Raw genomic sequence first — 18534 nt, forward strand, 5'->3', positions numbered from 1 at the left:
ATTTAGATGGAATGTTGGAATGTTGACCATCGTTTGTTTGTGGAGTTATTTTTAGCAAATGTCCTCATGCGGTTATCGCTAAAAATATCTGTTATAATTTCGTTTTGGTTTTCAATAGTTGTTATTTCGAACTTTTGTATTTAACAGAGTTTATGTTTTAGGCATTTTACTCACGGACAATGGTATTTGATATACAATTGGATAGGAAAGTTATCTACTTAAAAAGTAGATCTATATTTGATAGGAAAATAATATTGCAAGCGAAGGCTAAAATGCATAATGTGGGAGCCATAGAGGAAATGTGCTTGCAAAGGTCCTAAGAGTGAACAGTGGCTGCTATAGGGGTGGTTTAAAAAAAAAATTTTGGCGGCACCCTCTTAAAATGTTTCGTTTTGCTAGATTTTAAGATTCTCAAAATTTGAGCACAATTGCAAGATGTTAACTTGTGCTGCTGGGGCCTCAAAATGTTGAAAATCTCAATTTTTTGGTTATTTGGCGACTTTAGAGATTTCGGCGACCCATATCTCTGAAACGGCTAAAGCTATTTGCCCGTGTAATACATCAAATTAGAGGCCATTCTCCTTTTAACATTTAAAGTTCAATAACGAAGACCGTAAGTGAGTACTGAGTTCGGGATAATGAAACCAATGTCCCTAAAAACGTGCAAGGTAACCCTAGTGCTGATAGTCAGTCTGTCGTGTTTTGTAATTAAGGTAGATATCGCATTTATTATCCAATCAAAGCCCGAAGACAAACGCTTTTAATTTTTGGAAAAATCGGCTCACATTTAGATATAGCTTTCAAATATTAAATTTCCCGATTTATATTTAAAAGGGCGGATTTGACGGATTTCCACGAAATTCGGTATGAAATATTGTATTACCCATCTGAATACCTCTGCCAATTTTGATCAAAATGGGTTGATATTTGGATGTAGTTCCCATTATAGTTTTCAATATACAGTGACTACAGCCCCATAATTCAACTTCGGCTACAATCTTCATATGGAAGCTATAACTAAATCTGAACCTATTTTAATAAAAATTGTCAGATGCTTTCAGATGGGTAATACAACATTGCATAACGAATTTCATGCATATCCGTTCAAAATTGTTGTGACTACTTTATTATAAGTGTAAATCGGCAAATTATATCTATGGGAGCTATATCTAAATGTGAGCCGTCTGTCTGTCCATGTTGTGTGTACGAGGTACAGGTCGCAATTCCCATCTGATCGTCTTCAAATTTGGCACAAGCATTTTCTTGACCCTAGAGACGAAGCCTATTGAAATTACAAAAAATAGGTTCAGATTATGCTATAGCTCCCATATATATGTGCGTCCGATTTGGACTAAAATTGCAATAATTTGGTCATTTTTTAACCGAAAATTGGCACAAAGTCATAAGGCCTCCCGGTATTGCTCATGAATTTAATAGAAATCGGTTCAGATTTAGATATAGCTCCCATACATATATTATCGTCCGATTTTAAATAATAATACAAATTATTGAGCAAATTTTAAATTCGACGACTTAGCCTGCATATCCAATTGATTTAGGGTATCTAAAGGTCGGTTTCGCCCGACTTCAGCCCGTCCTTACTTGTTTTTTTTTTTGTTGAGATTTATGATAAAATATGATAGTATTATATTGTATATAATTGGATCTAATTATATCTGCGACAAATACGAGATCCAATTGTATCAAACTGTATCAGATTGTATCTAATTAAATCAAATTCTATCCGATTAAATCAAATTTGATACAATTAGATTCAATTACATACAACTATTTTTCGGATCCAACTATATCTGATGCCAGATCTAATTTGATCTGACCATGGTAACTTTTTTTTTACTCGGGACAGGATTTTTTTTATTTAAGATTTAAAATCCAATTATATATTATTATATATAGTTGAATGGAGGCCACCGTAGCGCAGAGGTGAGAATGACGCTGAACGCTTGGGTTCGAAAACTGGCGAGACCATCAGAAAAAATTTCCAACGATGGTTTTCCCCTCCTAATGCTGGCAACATTTGTAAGGTACTATGCCATGTAAAACATCTCTCCAAAGAGGTGTCGCACTGCGGCACGTCGTTCGGACTCGGCTATAAAAAGGAGCCACCTTATCATTGAGCTTAAAACTTGAATCGGACTGCACTCATTGATATGTGAGAAGTTTGCCCCTGTTCCTTAGTGGAATTTGCAATATATAGTTGAATCTATTTATATATGGGATAAATTGTATCAAATTATATCAGATTGTATCCAATTAGATCTAATTTGATACTATTAGATCCAATTATATATAACCATTTTCTGGATCCAATTATGTCTGTCATCAGATATAATTGGACCATATAATTCTTTTTTACTCGGGCCATTATCATTTGTTTGCCTATAAAGAGATACCGGACAAAGAACTTGACAAAATGTGATCCATGGTTGAGGGCATATTAGATTCGACCCGGCCGGACTTAGCACGCTTTTGTTTGTTGTTTTGTATACCCACCACAATAGGATGGGCGTATGCCAATCTAGTCATTCATTTGGAACACATCGAAATATTCGTCTAAGACCCCATAAAGTATATATATTCTTGATCGTCTCGATGTCCTGAGTCGATCTAGCAATGTCCGTCCGTCCATCTGTCGAAATCACGATGGCGGTCGAACGCGTAAAGTTAGACACTTAAAATTTTGCACAGATACTTACTATTGATATAGATCATTGGGGATTGCAAATGGGCCATATCGGTTCAGATTAAGATATAGCTCCCATATAGACCGATCTCCCGATTTGACTTCTTGAATCCCTGAAAGCCGCAATTTTTGTCCGATTAGGCTGAAATTTTGCACGTAGTGTTCTGCTATGACTTCCCACAACTGTGCCAAGATACGGCCCACATCGGTCTGTAACCTGATATAGCTTCCATATAGACCGATCTCCCGATTTGAATTATTGAGCCCTTACAAGCCACAATTTTTGTCCGATTAGGCTTAAATTTTGCAGACAGTGTTCTGTTATGACTTCCAACAACTGTGCCCAGTACGGTATAAATCGGTCTATAACCTGATATAAAACGATCTCTCGATTTGACTTCGTGAGCCTCTACAAGTCGCAATTTTTGTACGATTTGGCTGAAATTGAGCATGTAGTATTTCGATATGACTTTCAAGAACTGTGCCAAGTACGGTCCAAACGTAATATAGCTCCCATATAAACCGATCTCCCGATTTAACTTCTTGAGTACTTACAAGCCGCAATTTTTTCCGATTTGGCTGAAATTTCGCATGCGGTGTTCTGTGATGACTTCCCACAACTGTGCCAAATACAGTCCAAATCAGTCTATGACCTGATATAGCTGCCATATGAACCGATCTCCCAATATGACTATCTCAGCCTCTAGAGGGTGCAATTATTACTCGATTTGCCTGGAATTTTGGAGGTGATATTTTTCTGTGACTTGTATGGCATGACACGGTCCATTATCGTTAATAGCTTCATATAGCTCATATATATTTGAAAAAGTCATTCAAGGAACTTGACAAATGCAATCCATGGGGAAGGGTATATGAGATTCGGCCCGACCGAACATAGCGCGCTTTTATTTGTTGTGCTTTTGTTTTTGTCCCTGGAGGAGGATGTTTCTGAGCCAGAGCCAGAGCCGGTTTTTTTGAGTCTTCGGACTTTATTATGGCTCCTTAGCATCTTAATTTGCAAACACTTACGCTTTCTCTCTTTGCGGAATAGAAGTTTCGAATCTTTCATTTCTGGTACCTCTTCTTCGCTCTATGCTTCTCTAGGGACTGTATGACACATTCTAGGCTTGAGTAGCATTTAGACTCTACTGCTCACACAATGGGTTAAAATCTTGATTATAAAGTTATTCTTTGTATCACAGTTTTAAAACTATTTCTATTTTTTCATTTTCATGACGAGACAGTTGTCTAGCCTTGGCGACATGAAACCTCTTAACGACATTATTCATTGATAAATGACGATGAAAAATATCAGAATAAATATTTACTGTTGCTTGAAAACCAAAATCGATTAAATCCTGTGACTTAATTGCCATCACACCATCAAAACTTTATCTTTGCTAGCAATTCATATCGCAGAGGTAAAATCTATAACAAAAAAAAATAAATTTAAAACCAAAATTGATAGCAGCAAATAACCAACAACACGTATGCACCATGAAAAGCAAATTATGAAATCTATTTTTATTTAAATCTCTTGTGGCAATCAATATTTTTTTCCAATGGTGATAACCAAAATTACCGAGCACCAAAAAAGTCAAAGTCATAAATCTCTGTCAAATTTGGTTGTCCTATCTGCCTCAACAACAGTTGCGTTTACCAAAACTCGTAATCGCCTATTTTAATCAAAAATTTAAGAAACCAAAAAGAGAGTACACAGTCATTGATTGTGAATCGCGATCGAATAGATTGAGCTTGTCAGAGGAGAAAAAGGGAAGGTGTTAGAACAAAAATCAAATCAATGCCAACATGTTTAATCAAAATATTCAATCTTTGCCGCTACAAAAACACACACACACCCAAGATCACTTCACAAACCAATAACATTTTATCAGGACCTCGAATCTCTGCAAGTTTTCTTAAATGCGATTTTGAAGGTTTTAATCAAAAACAAGTGGTTCTAGTTGAGATAGACTCCCAACATGATTTGGCAAACCAAAACCAGGGCATATATATTTTCGCTATCAGTTGTTGGTCTATTAATTTTTTTTTTTAATTTATAAGTGATGATTTATTAAAGACAATTAATTTAATTGGGTAAACACTTTTGAGCGTATAAGTAAGCGATTGTGAGCAGTAACACAAGGAGATGGTAGGTACAATCTACAATCAAATGAAGACAGATATTTATCTGTGTTATGAAACGAAAAATCGAGTGTCAGTTATAATTCTAAAGCAGTTTTGCAGGGATTCGATATCCCTTAGATATGGTATAAAATGCCGTATATATGTAAACCACCTTTTGTCATAATGCGGTGAAAAATGCATAATTTATGCCCGCATAGCAGCTATGTTCCGAAATATGGTCCGATTTGGACCAAATTCGACACGGACATTAAGTGGTCTAATTTTGTTCAATTTTGTAGAATAAAATAATGGTTTTTTTGGTTGCCATATCCAAATATAGACCGATCGGATGTCGAAAAACCCAATATATGTCACTGTATCAAATTTCAGCGAAATCGGATAAATGTGTTTTTTATGGGGCCAAGACTTAAAATCTAGAGATCGGTCTATATGGCAGCTATATCCAAATCTGGACCGATCTAAGCCATATTGCAGAAAGATGTCGAGGGGCCAAACTTAACTCACTGTCCCAAATTTCGGCGATATCGGACAATAAATACGCCTTTTATGGGCCCAAAACCTTAAATCGAGAAATCGGTCTATATGGCAGCTATATCCAAATCTGAGCCGATCTGGTCCAAATAGAAGAGAGATGTCGAAGGGCTCACTGTCCCAAATTTCGGCGACATCGGACAATAGATGCACCTTTTATGGGACCAAAACTTTAAATCGAGGGATCAATCTATATGGCAGCTATATCCAAATCTGGACCGATCTGAACCATATTATAGATAGATGTCGAGGGGCTTAACTTAATTCATTGTCCCAAATTTCGGCGATATCGGACAATAAATGCGCCTTTTTTCGGACAAAGACCTTTAATCGAAAGATCGGTGTAGATGGCAGCTATATCTCAATCTGAACCGATCTGAGCCATATTGCAGAAAGATGTCGGAGGGCCTAACACAACTCACTGTCCCAAATTTCGGCGACACCGGACAATAAATGCGCCTTTTATGGGTCCAAGACGTTAAATCCAGAGATCGGTCTATATGGCAGCTATATCAAAATCTAGACCGATCTGAGCCATATTGCAGAAAGAAGTCGAGGGGCCTAACTTAACTCACTGTCCTAAATTTCGGCGACATCGGACAATAAATGCGCCTTTTATGGGCCCAAAACCTTAAATCGAAGGATCGGTCTATATGGCAGCTATATATCAATCTGGGCCGATCTGAGCCATATTGCACAAAGATGTCGAGGGACTGAACTTAACTCACTGACACAAATTTCGGCGACATCGGACAATAAATGCGCCTTTTTCGACCAAAGACCTTAAATCGAGAGATCGGTCTATATGGCACCTATATCCAAATCTGGACCGATCTGAGCCATATTGCAGAAAGATGTCGAGGGGCCAAACTTAACTCACTGTCCCAAATTTCGGCGACATCGGACAATAAATGCTCCTTTTATGGGCCCGAAACCTTAAATCGAGGGATCGATCTATATGGCAGCTATATCCCAATCTGAACCGATCTGAGCCATATTGCAGAAAGATGTCGAGGGACCTTACTTAGCTCACTGTCCCAAATTTCGGCGACATTGAATAATAAATTGCGCCTTTTATGGGCCCAAAACCTTAAATCGAGGAATCGATCTATATAGCAGCTATATCCTAATCTGGACCGATCTGAGCCATATTGCAGAAAGATGTCGAGGGGCCTAACTTAACTCACTGTCCCAGAGTTCGGCGACATCGGACAATAAATGCGCCTTTTATGGGCCCAAAACCTTAAATCGAGGGATCGATCTATATGGCAGCTATATCCAAATCTGGACCGATTGAGGCCGAATTGAAAAAGAATGTTGAGTGGCCTAACACAACTCACTGTCCCAAATTTCATCAAAATCAGATAATAAGCTATAGTCCGATATAGCCCATCTTCGAACTTAACCTGCTTATGGACAAAAAAAGGAACTCCAAAGTTTCAGCTCAATATCTTTATTTTTAAGGACTGTAGCGTGATTTCAACCGACAGACGGTCAGACGGACGTACATGGCTAGATTGTCTTAGATTTTTACGACGATCGCGATCAATGTGTTGCAAACGGAATGACCAAATGAAAATACCCGCATCCATTGGTGGTGAGTAAAATAAGTGTCCTAATAGAAAAGTAGTCTAAGCTTTTCTACATAAAAACAAGATCCCAGAACGGTTTGTATGGCAGCTATATCAGGTTATGGACCGATTTGAACAATATTTGGCACAGTTGTTGGAAGTCATAACAAAACACCTCACGCAAAATTTCAGCCAAATCGAATAGGAGTTGAGCTCTCTAGTGGGTCAAGAAGTCAAGACCCAAGATCGGTTTATATGGCAGCTATATCAGGTTATGAACTGATTTGAACCATACTTAGCACGGTTGTTGGAAGTCATTACAAAGCACGCAAAATTTCAGCCAAATCGAATACGAATTGGGCCCTCTAGTGGGTCAAGAAGTCAAGACCCCAGATCGGTTTATATGACAGCTACAATATATAAGGTTATGGACCGATTTGAACCATACTCAATACAGTTGTTAGAAATTATAACAAAAACACTTTGTGCCAAATTTAAGCTAAATCGGATAGGAATTGCGTCCTCTAGTGGCTCAAGAAGTCAAGATCCTAGATAGGTTTATGTGACAGGTACATCAAAACATGGACCGATATGGCCCATTTACAATCCCAACCGACCTACATTAATAAGAAGTATTTGTGCAAAATTTCAAGCGGCTAGCTTTACTCCTTCGAAAGTTAGCGTGCTTTCGACAGACAGACAGACGGACGGACAGACAGACGGACGGAAATGTCTAGATCGACTTAAAATGTCATGACGATCAAGAATATATATACACTATGGGGTCTTAGACGAATATTTCGAGGAGTTACAAACAGAATGACGAAATTAGTATACCCCCATCCTATGGTGGAGGGTATAATAAATTTGAATAATGCTTGGATGAAATTGAAGGCATATATAAAGCCCATTTAAGTAGAATTGCATCCACAAAAAGGTTCAGCGATATTATCATGAATGTAAAGTATTCATTATAATTGAAACTTCACTTGTAGTCGTTTGATAAGCGAATATAAACACCCCCTTAAATGGATTTTATATTTCATGTATAGCTAGCTGTCCTCCTATCCGTAGTCTATCGCGCTATTGGCGACCAACCAAAACCAACAAGTGATAACAATTTTTCTATCTATTACGACCCGTAATAAAATTTAACTGCAATTCAAAACAAAGACAACAGCAAACAGCCAGAAAAATACGTTTCACTTAAAAATTCAAAAAGTTTGTGATAAAAACGCTAACACAAAAAAAGGCGAAACAAAACTGAAGCGCGTTCAACACCACCGCCATGTGGTGCTATTTTCAGTTGTTATTTTTTTTTTTTTTTTGTTATTTTTGAATTTTTAAAAGTTAAAGTTTTCTGATACGACGACGATGACGATCACTTCAAAACAACTGACAACAACAATAAAGCTGCAAACAAAAAAGCGGGTGTTGGTTTCGTGTTGTTAACGTGTCCATTTTTGTTTTTGTTCGTTTATCCAACCATTACGAGGAGTATTGTATTTTATTTTATTACTCAACTTTTCATTCGTTCTAAAGTGCAAAGATAATTTTTTTTTTGCGTAAAATTATCGCGCCTTATCATTTGATGGGTTGGAGTTTACTGTGTGCATTTTAATGCACTTTGTCATTCAGTGGGGTTTTGATATGTACACTGAAAGAATTGTTGTCCTAATTTTAAAGATTCGAGCCAAACTTTATTTGAAGATGATCAATTTAGATTAACCTCAATCATGGGTCCTTCATAAAATGAGCTCTTGGGAGTGGGTGATGGTCCCTGTCAATGCACTGCCTGATGTTCTTTGCTTATCGTAGTCTTCCGAATCTTGATAATGTCGGTAATTGTTCCATTATCGGGTCCCTGTTCGTTAGGCTGTATTGAGTTTCCCGTCCCTGCATTGCCTGATGTTCCAATATTAAATCCTCCGCTCCCTGATTTTAGGTTGCATTGACTTTCCTGTCACTGCAATGCCTGATGATTCCGTATTAGGTTCTTTTCCTACCCCAGTCTTCCGAATCTTGATAATTTCGGTAATTGTTCCATTATCGGGTCCCTGTTCGATAGGCTGTATTGAGTTTCCCGTCCCTGGATTGTCTGATGTTCCAATAATAAATCCTCCGCTCCCTGTTCTTAGGTTGCATTGACTTTCCTGTCACTGCAATACCTGATGTTTCAGTATTAGGTTCTTTCCTACCCTAGTCTTCCGAGTCTTGATAATGTCGGTAATTGTATTGCTGTATTGAGTTTCCCGTCCCTGCACTGCCTTATGTTTTAATATTAGGATCTTTGCTTATCCCAGTCTTCCCATTATTGGGACAGTCGGTGATGGTGTCGTCGTCAACCCCCTTATTGTTAGGCGGTATTGAGTCACCTGCCACTGCACGGCCTGATGTTTCAATATGGGGATTCTTGCCTATCCTAGTCATCCCAATTTTGAAAAAGACTGCCTTGCTCCCTTAGTGCGTCATGCTTTAAAATTTCAAAATTGAAAATTTGGCCCATTAACTCTCCACTAAGGAACCGGGGCAAACTTGTCACCTATCAATGAGTGCAGTCCGATTCAAGTTTTTAAACTCAATGATAAGGGGCCTCCTTTTTATAGCCGAATCCGAACGGCGTGCCGCAGTGCGACACCTCTTTGGAGGGAAGTTTTACATGGCATTAGGAGGGGAAAGCCACTGCTGAAAATTTTTAATGATGGCCTCGAAAGGATTCGAACCCAGGCGTTCAACGTCGTAGGCGGACATGCTAACGTCTGCGATACGTTGGCCTCCGTGCGCCATGCAATAAGTTTTAGCCTGCCACTGCACGACCTAATGTTTCAATATGGGGATTCTTGCCTACCCTAGTCTTACCAATCTTGAAAGACAGTCTTGCTCCCTTAGTGCGCCATGCATTAAAATTGCAAATTTTGCCCATGTACACTCCACTGAGGAACCAGGGCAAACTTTTCACCTATCAATGAGTGCAGTCCGATTAAAGTTTTTAAACTCAATGATAAGGGGCCTCCTTTTTATAGCCGAGTCCGAAAGGCGTGTCGCAGTGCGACACCTCTTTGGAGAGAAGTTTTACATGGCATTAGGAGGGAAAGTCACTGCTGAAAATTTTTTCTGATGGTCTCGCAAGGATTCGAACGCAGGCGTTCAACGTCATAAGCGGACATGCATGCGCCATGCATTAAGTCTTAGCCAAACTTCTCACGGATACTTGATCAATGCCAACTACAAGGAGAGTTCCTTCCTCCTTCTCCTCCCGTTAGTAGACCCCCCACTACGACCAAACCTTGGTTTTGCTTGCCCAAGAAACCCCAACATACTTTCCGTCGCAAATTTACTGCCCCATTCCTTGATGAAGACCGTCGCCTTTGTGACATGGGGAATGTCCTTCTTTCTCACCAGCTCGAGCTTTGCGTCCTTTCAGGGAGCGTGGATACCTACGATGAGCTTTTTGACGGTATCAATACATTCCGCCGACGCTAAACGCAGCGTAAAGACGTCCCCTCTATACTCGAAGTTCATCATTTGTATGGGTGGACCCTCTACAGAGTTCCACACATGTTCGAAATTCCGCTCGTTAACGTCGACTTCGGACCGATGATCTGGCGGAATCCTAACGGGGACATTGCCAATATTGATGACAGCAAAAGTCAGTTCATCTCTGTTGTGCTTCCTTGCCACTCTGGCGTGAGAGGGCGGCTCCTTACCATTCTCAGCGACCATCTTCTCCTTCCGTGCTGGCTGTGGCCTCTTTTTGGAAGTGACAGTGCTCCATGAAGACTCAGGGCCCGTGCGCGCATCTTTCGTTCTTGTTCCGACTTTGTCTCCCTCCACAAGACATTGTCTGGCGTCTCCATTACGGAAGGGGTGGCTTGGTTTACCCAGAGTACTTGAAAGCGGGGAGCTCTTTTTCAGCATTTTAGCAGTGTTTTGCTCTTCGGGAGTTCCGTCTCTTTTTTCAGCTTCCGTAGAAGTGCTTGGAATGTCAACTCTATCCCTTCCAGCATCCTGCACTTTCGCCTGATTGCGCTACCAGTGCATACTCCTCTGTCTCCTTCGTTGTGCCCCGGATCGCTTTTTCGGTCTCGATTCGGCTGCGATGACTGTCTCATTAACACTGTCGCTGTGTGAATCCGAATGAATCGTTTAAGACCATAGCACAGTTGTTGGAAGTCATAATTGCTCGACTCCGACTCCAGAAAGATAGCTCGGCTACGATTCTGACTCCAAGCACTTAATTTTTTTAAATATTTTTAATAAAATTTTGCTAGTGAAGTGAAGCTTGGAAGTTATGAGCAATAGAGTTTTTCTCATTTAGACTATTTTTATCTAAGCTCATAACATTGGTGATTAACTGGGTAATTCGTCGAAGAAGGTCCCTGTTGAAGGGATGGAATCCCAGAAACTGCAGTCCGGCTTACCTTTCGACCTAAAAATTTTTGAAAATATTTTTGATTTAAGACCAAATGAGGATTTTATTAATAAAATCACCCACGCTTGTCACTACACTCAGAGAAAAATGTTTGCTGAAAATTGCAAACACTGTCTGCTGAATATTAGTAGATAATGTTGCTGCTATTATAGCAGTACTTTTGCTATTACAGCATTAGTTCTGTAATTTCAGAACTGCTGCTTAATTATAATGGGGATGTTAGAAAAAACAAATACTAATGTAAATGTGTGTCTCTGTGGACGTTATAAATCACCACTCAATGTAAACATTCCATAATCATTTTTCTTAAAATTTATTAACAAAAGGCCATGCATTTCGTGTTCACATTAGTAAAGCAATACCATGAACTTAAACATACGTGTCTAATATGGTCTGAATCGATAAATAGCTTGATACATTTCCAAATACATCTATCCCCCGATTTTGCTTCTTGAGCCCCTACAAGGCGCAATTCTTATCCGAATGAACTGAAATATTACACAATGACTTCTACGATAATCAGCATTCATTTATGGTCCAAATCGGACTGTAACTCGATATAACTCCAATAGCATAACAGTTCTTATTCAATATTCTTTGTTTGCCTAAAAAGATATACCGCGCATAGAACTCCAAAAATTGCGATCCAAAGTGGTGGGTATATAAGATTCGGCCCGGGCGAACTTAGCACGCTCTTACTTGTTATAGCCTACACCACTACTGTGGTACAGGGTATTCTAACTTAGTGAATTTGTTTGTAACAACCAAAAGGAAGAGAGATAGACCAATTGATAAGTATAGCTATCGATTCAGGATCACTTTCTGATTCGATTTAGCTATGTCTGTCTGTCTGTCCGTCTGTCCATGTTCATTTGTGTACAAAGTACAGGTCGCAGTTTTCATCCGTCTTCAAATTTGGTACAGTCATGTTTTTCGGTCTAGAGACGAAGCCTATTGAAATTGGAAAAAAATCGGTTCAGATTTGGATATAGTTCCCATATATATGTTCGTCCGATTTTCAGTAATAATGCAATAAAATGGTCATTTGTTTATCGATTCTCTCGTACAACGCTTTCCGCGACGACTGTCACAGTATGTGAGAAGTTTGCTCGAAATCAGTTCAGATGTAGATATAGCTCCCATATATATATTCGTCCGATTTGCAGTAATATTACAATAAAATGGTCTTTTGTAAACCGATTTTCTCAAAAATTTTACAGGAAGGATTTTCTTTTGACTCTCGACATTACATGGGAATTTTATGGAAATCGGTTCAGATTTATATATAGCTCTCATATATATATCGCCCGATTTTACCTTTTAGAGTCACAGCAAACTAATTTATTGACCCATCTTGCCAAAATTTTGCAAAACGCTTTTATCGACGACTGCCACAGTATCTAAGGAGTTTGCTCGAAATCATTTCAGATTTGGGTATAGCTCCCATATATATGTTCGTCCGATTTTGAGATTTTTGGAGTCGGTAATAACTTCGTTCGATTTATATCGAGCTTTCTCAGAGATCGCACTATACAAGTTGTTGTATTAGGTTGCCCAAAAAGTAATTGCGGATTTTTCATATAGTCGGCGTTGACAAATTTTTTCACAGCTTGTGACTCTGTAATTGCAATCTAACTTCTGTCAGTTATCAGCTGTTACTTTTAGCTTGCTTTAGAAAAAAGTGTAAAAAAAGTATATGTGATTAAAGTTCATTCTAAGTTTTATTAAAAATGCATTTACTTTCTTTTAAAAAATCCGCAATTACTTTTTGGGCAACCAATAGATGGGTTCTCATCAGATGAGTATACATTGACCGCAGGTGTGCCACAAGGCTCTGTCCTTTCCCCTTCTCTTTTTCTTATTTTCATTGACGATCGATTGGGTCAGACTTCGAAACCAGTCTACTCATTTGCCGATGACAGTAGTCTATGTCATTCACATTCATTCGACCATAGGCCCCGTCCTCAAGAAATTGTTGACAGGAGGCGCATTATGGATGAGACGCTCTCCCAGGATTTGTTCGCCATTTTCGAGTGGGGTAGAATGAACAGAGTAGACTTTAACGTACAGAAGACGCAGTGCTGTTTCTTTCCCACAAGCGATTCACTGACCCACTTCGATCGTCGATATCTATCGACGGTATAGATATTGAATAGTCATATACTCTTGATGTTCTGGGCATGAAGATACAATGAGTCGAAAGAAGCATTCAATATTTCACCTCTTCTGATTTTCTCAATATTTATACTACCTACATCAGGCCGAGGATGGAATATAGCTCTCCAAAATCATCCTTGGAGCTATTAGACCGGGTTCAACTGAGAGCGATGGTGTTGATTGGGGACAGTAGGGTATCCAACTCTATTGCTTCTCTTGAACATCGTCGAAATGTGGGTAGCCTTGTATTGCTCTATCGTTTTTTTTAATGACGTGTGTTCCAGGGATATTCGTCTTCTTATTCCTGACGTTAGGATGTTCATCAGGAATACAAGACTTGCCAGGAACTCACACCCGTTTGTAATTGATTGGCCAGTCGACTGAACCATGCATTAACGAGATAATTTATTTTTCGCCCGAACCATTCGTATGTGGAATCGACTTCCGGCTAATGTCTTTCCCACAGACATTGACGTTCAGACTAATATCAATAAACACTACTCCCTCTTTCACCCCTCCAACCCTTAACTTTCCTATTTGCCAACTCAATGCACTGCATATATAGGGGACAACCCCTGCGTGTTGGTTGCATGAAAAAAAAAATTAAACTACTGGTGAATTTCATAGAAATCGGCCAGATTTCGATATAGCTGTCATATATGTATTTCGACAGATTTTCAACCCAAGAGCTACTGCAAGCGCATTGTTTGACCAATCTTGCCAAAATTTTGCACAACGCTTTCCTCGTTTTAGTTTATCTTTTATTTTGCATTTAACAATCTTTATTTTGTTAGAAGAGCTTAAGAATTTTTAAAATTGTATAAAATAATCATTGTTATTGGAAACTACTTCCTGGTGCCAGTTGATGATATGATGTCATTACGAAAATTTTAAACAAAATTCATAACTGACCGTATTGTTATTGCAACTATCATGGCAGTCGTATCAATGACCGTTTTACACGTGTGATTTGAACGAAAATGATATCAAAACAAAACAGTTGGCAAAAAATGCATTTCATAACACTTGCACTTATCTAACCAAACAAAAAGAAAAAAAGTATGCAAGAATACAACAAAATAAATGTTAAAGCTAAAGCCACCTGATGCCATACAGCGCAAACGTTGCGGAGCACTGAGCATTTTAGCAAAGCAAAGAAATTTCAGTTACTTTGAATGCTAATCTTAATAAGAAGTTTCCAAAGAAAAACGATACTTGAGCACGTTTACATTGATTCCCTGGCCCGTCGTCATCAAAGTGTTGGCGAGCTTTGTGGTTGTCGATCTTTTGGAACTTAAGGAATGTTTATTTCAAAACGATAACTGTCTGAATTCCAACGCCTATATGTGTGCTAACATTTTTTCGCTCTCTATTCCCTTTGCACCACCCTTTGCCACTCAATTTACGGTATATTCCACATTCTACTGAACATTTCCAAGGAACAAAACGGAAATGTCGAATTTGCTGTTGCCTCTAATTTGTTAACAATGACTTTACAATTGTTCGCTGTTGTTTTACGAATTAAATGCAAATTAGCTGGTGTGTCCGAAAACGTTTTAGGTATTTTTTTTTTGTGGTTCTGTTGCTGTTGTCTTTTCTGGACAATAGGTGTGTCCAATAGATGTGGCTGGTTTGTGTGACTTTATAGTCCTAAAGTCATGGTGCCATTGTCCATATAAGCAACCAACCAACCACACCATTGTTTTGTGTTTCTGCATAGCAAAGGAAAAAAATACTAACCGTTAAAATTCAAATTCAATTGTTTCACAGTCACTACACAAATATTGCCAAATGAATGTTGTTATTATTGTTGCTTTTCATCAACACAATCGTGATAATGATTCCAGAGGCTTTACAATGTAGAGTGTGGGAATTTTTTCTGCCTGGTTGACTTAACATAATTGTATAGAACATATCATTTTATAATGATTAAGTATTACTTCTTTTGACACTGTTAAGGTTTAATCGGTTATCATCTTAGGAATTCAAAAGTTCAGTTTTGATGTTGTGGGTTTGAACAGAAATTGGCAACTCTACAAAAGTGATACTAATTTAGGATTAGTTGAAGAAATTTTGATGCAAAAGTCACTCCTGTTCCCAGCAGGAAGCTTCAGAAGGATCCACATTTAGAAACCTTCCATAAGGACTATAATTCAACCTCAAACAAACCCTAACAGTCATTGTATATTTTGCCTTATAAAGGGTGATTTTTAGCTATTATCTTTTTGGCAACACTGGTTTAAACAGCTCACGCACGTTTCTTGTTTTGTTCCACTGTCAAACATCTTCAGTTTGGTTAATTTAACCATGATTCCACTTACAAACAACGAACAACTTTTATTGAATCTTATTATCAAAATGCATGCTCTGTCAAGAAAGTTCATCGCGCGCTTATTCCATTTTACGACGAAGCTCATTTTTGACTCAATGGGTACGTAAATAAACAGAATAGTCGATTTTGGTGGGAAGATCAGCCAGAAGCATTGCAAGAGCTACCAATTCATTCAGAAAAGGTCAGTTTTGTGCGGTTTATGGGCTGGTGGCATCATTGGACCGTACTTCTTTAAAGATGATGCGAATCGTAACGTAACTGTGAATGGTGAGCGCTATCGTGAGATGATATCCAACTTTTTTTTACCAAAATTTAAGTGCTTGACTTGCTTGATATGTGGTTTCAACAAGGCCGCGCCACATGCTATACAGCAAGCGTAGCAATGGACTTATTGAGAGGCGAGCTTGGCGAACATTTTATTTCACGTTCGGGACCGGTCAATTGATCGCCTAGATTTAACGCCTTTTGGGCTATTTTTTGAGATGCTACGTTAAAGCTCATGTCTATACAGATAAGCCGGTTTCAATTGACGCATTGGAAGACAACATTGAAGTATTTATTCGGCCGAAATGTTGGAAAGAGTAATGCAAAATTGGACTAAGCGGAGGGACCATTTGAGGCGCAGTCACGGTCAACATTTGCATGAAATAATATTCAAACAATGAATTATATGGACCGTACTATCGATTCAAATATCGATAGTACGGTCGTATAACTCTTAAAAAATCACCCTTTATATCTGCCTTAACGCGAGTCATGAATTTGGCTGTAGACTTGTGGTTAGCCGGAGACTAAAAAAACATGTCTCATGAGAGGCTAGCCACAATCCGCATAAAAGCCAAATGCTTTAACATCGGCCTTATTTGTGCCCATGACCCGACGGAAAACAAAGATGAGCAGACCAAGTGAGAGAATATGACCGCTGCCACGCCAATGATATTAAAATCGTTCTGGGAGATTTTGAAGCGAACATAGAGAAGGAAAATATTTTTGCCCAACAGTCGGAAAATTTAGCCTATATGAAGAAATTTTCCATAATGGATTGAGGCTGGAGGCCACCGTAGCGCAGAGGTTAGGATGTCTGCCTACGACGCTGAACGCCTGAGTTTGAATCCTGGCGAGACCATTAGAAAAAATTTTCAATGGTGGTTTTCCTCTCCTAATGCTGGCAACATTTGTGAGGTACTATGACATGTAAAACTTCTCTCCAAAAGAGGTGTCGCATAGAGGCACGCCGTTCGGACTCGGCTATAAAAAGGAGGCCCCTTATCATTGAGCTTAAACTTGAATTGGGCTGCACTCATTGATATGTGAGAAGTTTGCCCCTGTTTCTTAGTGGAATGTTCATGGGCATAAATTTGCAATTTTTGGATTGAGGCTAACAGATGTCGCCGCGGCAAAAAACATGGTAGGCGGCAGCACCAGATTTCAACATAAAAAAATTCCATATGGCTGCCACCCGATCAAAACACGAGAAACCAAATTGATCACGTTGTTATAGATGGGAGGCATTCATCCAGCGAAGTAGGTCGATCCGGAAAGTTCGCTCTACGGATCATTACCTTGTTGCAGCAAAGGTCGCAACTTATATGCAGCAAAAGTTCGCATCCATTTAAGCGAGACGAGAAAAGTAAGATCTCACACTGCACGGACGTTGGACATTGAAAAGCAGCAAACACAACAGATGGCGACGGCATTCTAAACTCGACTGACCCAACTGCTTCATGAAAGCACTCCTTGTCCCGCTTACATAATAGCGCAGTGGCAAACCATTGATCACTCCATGGAAAATGCCCCGAAATCCGTACTTGGGTATCAGAAGCCTCCCCCAAAAAACCCATGGTACTAGCCAAGAGTGTCGAGATGCTACTGAAGCCAGAAGAATGCGGCATACAAAGCAACACTGCAAACAGTAGTAATGCGCCAGATGAAGGAGAGGTTTTAAGAGAAAAGGAGAGAGGAGAAACGTTTATTCCGCAGAAAGAAAAAGGAAATGGAAAGACGTGAGTGTGAGCGAATTGAGATGTACAGGAGTCAGAATGAAGTCCGGAAATTCTACTAAAGAATTAAACATCAAACCGATGGCTTTGGTGCAGGCACATCCTCCTGCAGAGACAAAGAAGGAAATCTGGTAATTGACACAGATAACATGCTGAGGATATGGAAAGAACATTTTACCCAACTGCTAGTGTACGACGTTGGTGGCGAAGAGGATACCGCAGAACCAATCCCTGATGATGGTATAGAATGTTTACCTCCTAGTCAGAATGAGGTCCAAGTAGCAGTGACCCGACTAAAGAACAACAAGGCAGCAGGAGCCGACGGGCTACCCGCTGAGCTTTTTAAGACCGAAGGCGACACACGGCGCATGCATCAGCTTGTCTGCGCAATCTGACTAGAAAAACGCAGCAGTCCGTCCGTCGTTGTAATCATTTCACAACCTTTCATGATGAAGATATTGAATACAAATTTTGAATATATTCTTGCTTTTGTCGATATGGTGGTTAAGTTTTTGAATGAGCAAAATCGGACCATCTAGACCCCAATTTAAGCTTTTCAGCCAATGAATGGCGTACTTATTACCCAATCTTACAAAATCTCAAATGTAAAATCAGGGGGAATTTCTCATACAGGATGCGCCAGAGAAACTTACTTATTT

General features: G+C 39.2%; 1 protein-coding gene across 4 annotated transcripts in view; it reads right to left on the bottom strand.

Moving 5' to 3' along the window:
• Positions 1 to 18534, bottom strand: part of LOC106082288 (zinc finger protein ush) — a 570300-nt gene that overhangs the window by 413084 nt on the left and 138682 nt on the right. Inside the window, exon 1 of one of the 4 annotated variants that reach the window (XM_059366047.1) lies at positions 4033 to 4085. The exons of the other annotated variants lie outside the window; for them this stretch is intronic. The gene's annotated coding sequence lies outside the window, so the exon portion shown is untranslated. Of the gene's footprint in view, positions 1 to 4032; positions 4086 to 18534 lie in introns of those variants that run through there. 4 annotated transcript variants of the gene reach the window in all.

Source organism: Stomoxys calcitrans, chromosome 3 (assembly GCF_963082655.1).
Source record: "Stomoxys calcitrans chromosome 3, idStoCalc2.1, whole genome shotgun sequence".
In the NCBI taxonomy this organism is placed as follows: Eukaryota; Metazoa; Arthropoda; class Insecta; order Diptera; family Muscidae; genus Stomoxys; species Stomoxys calcitrans.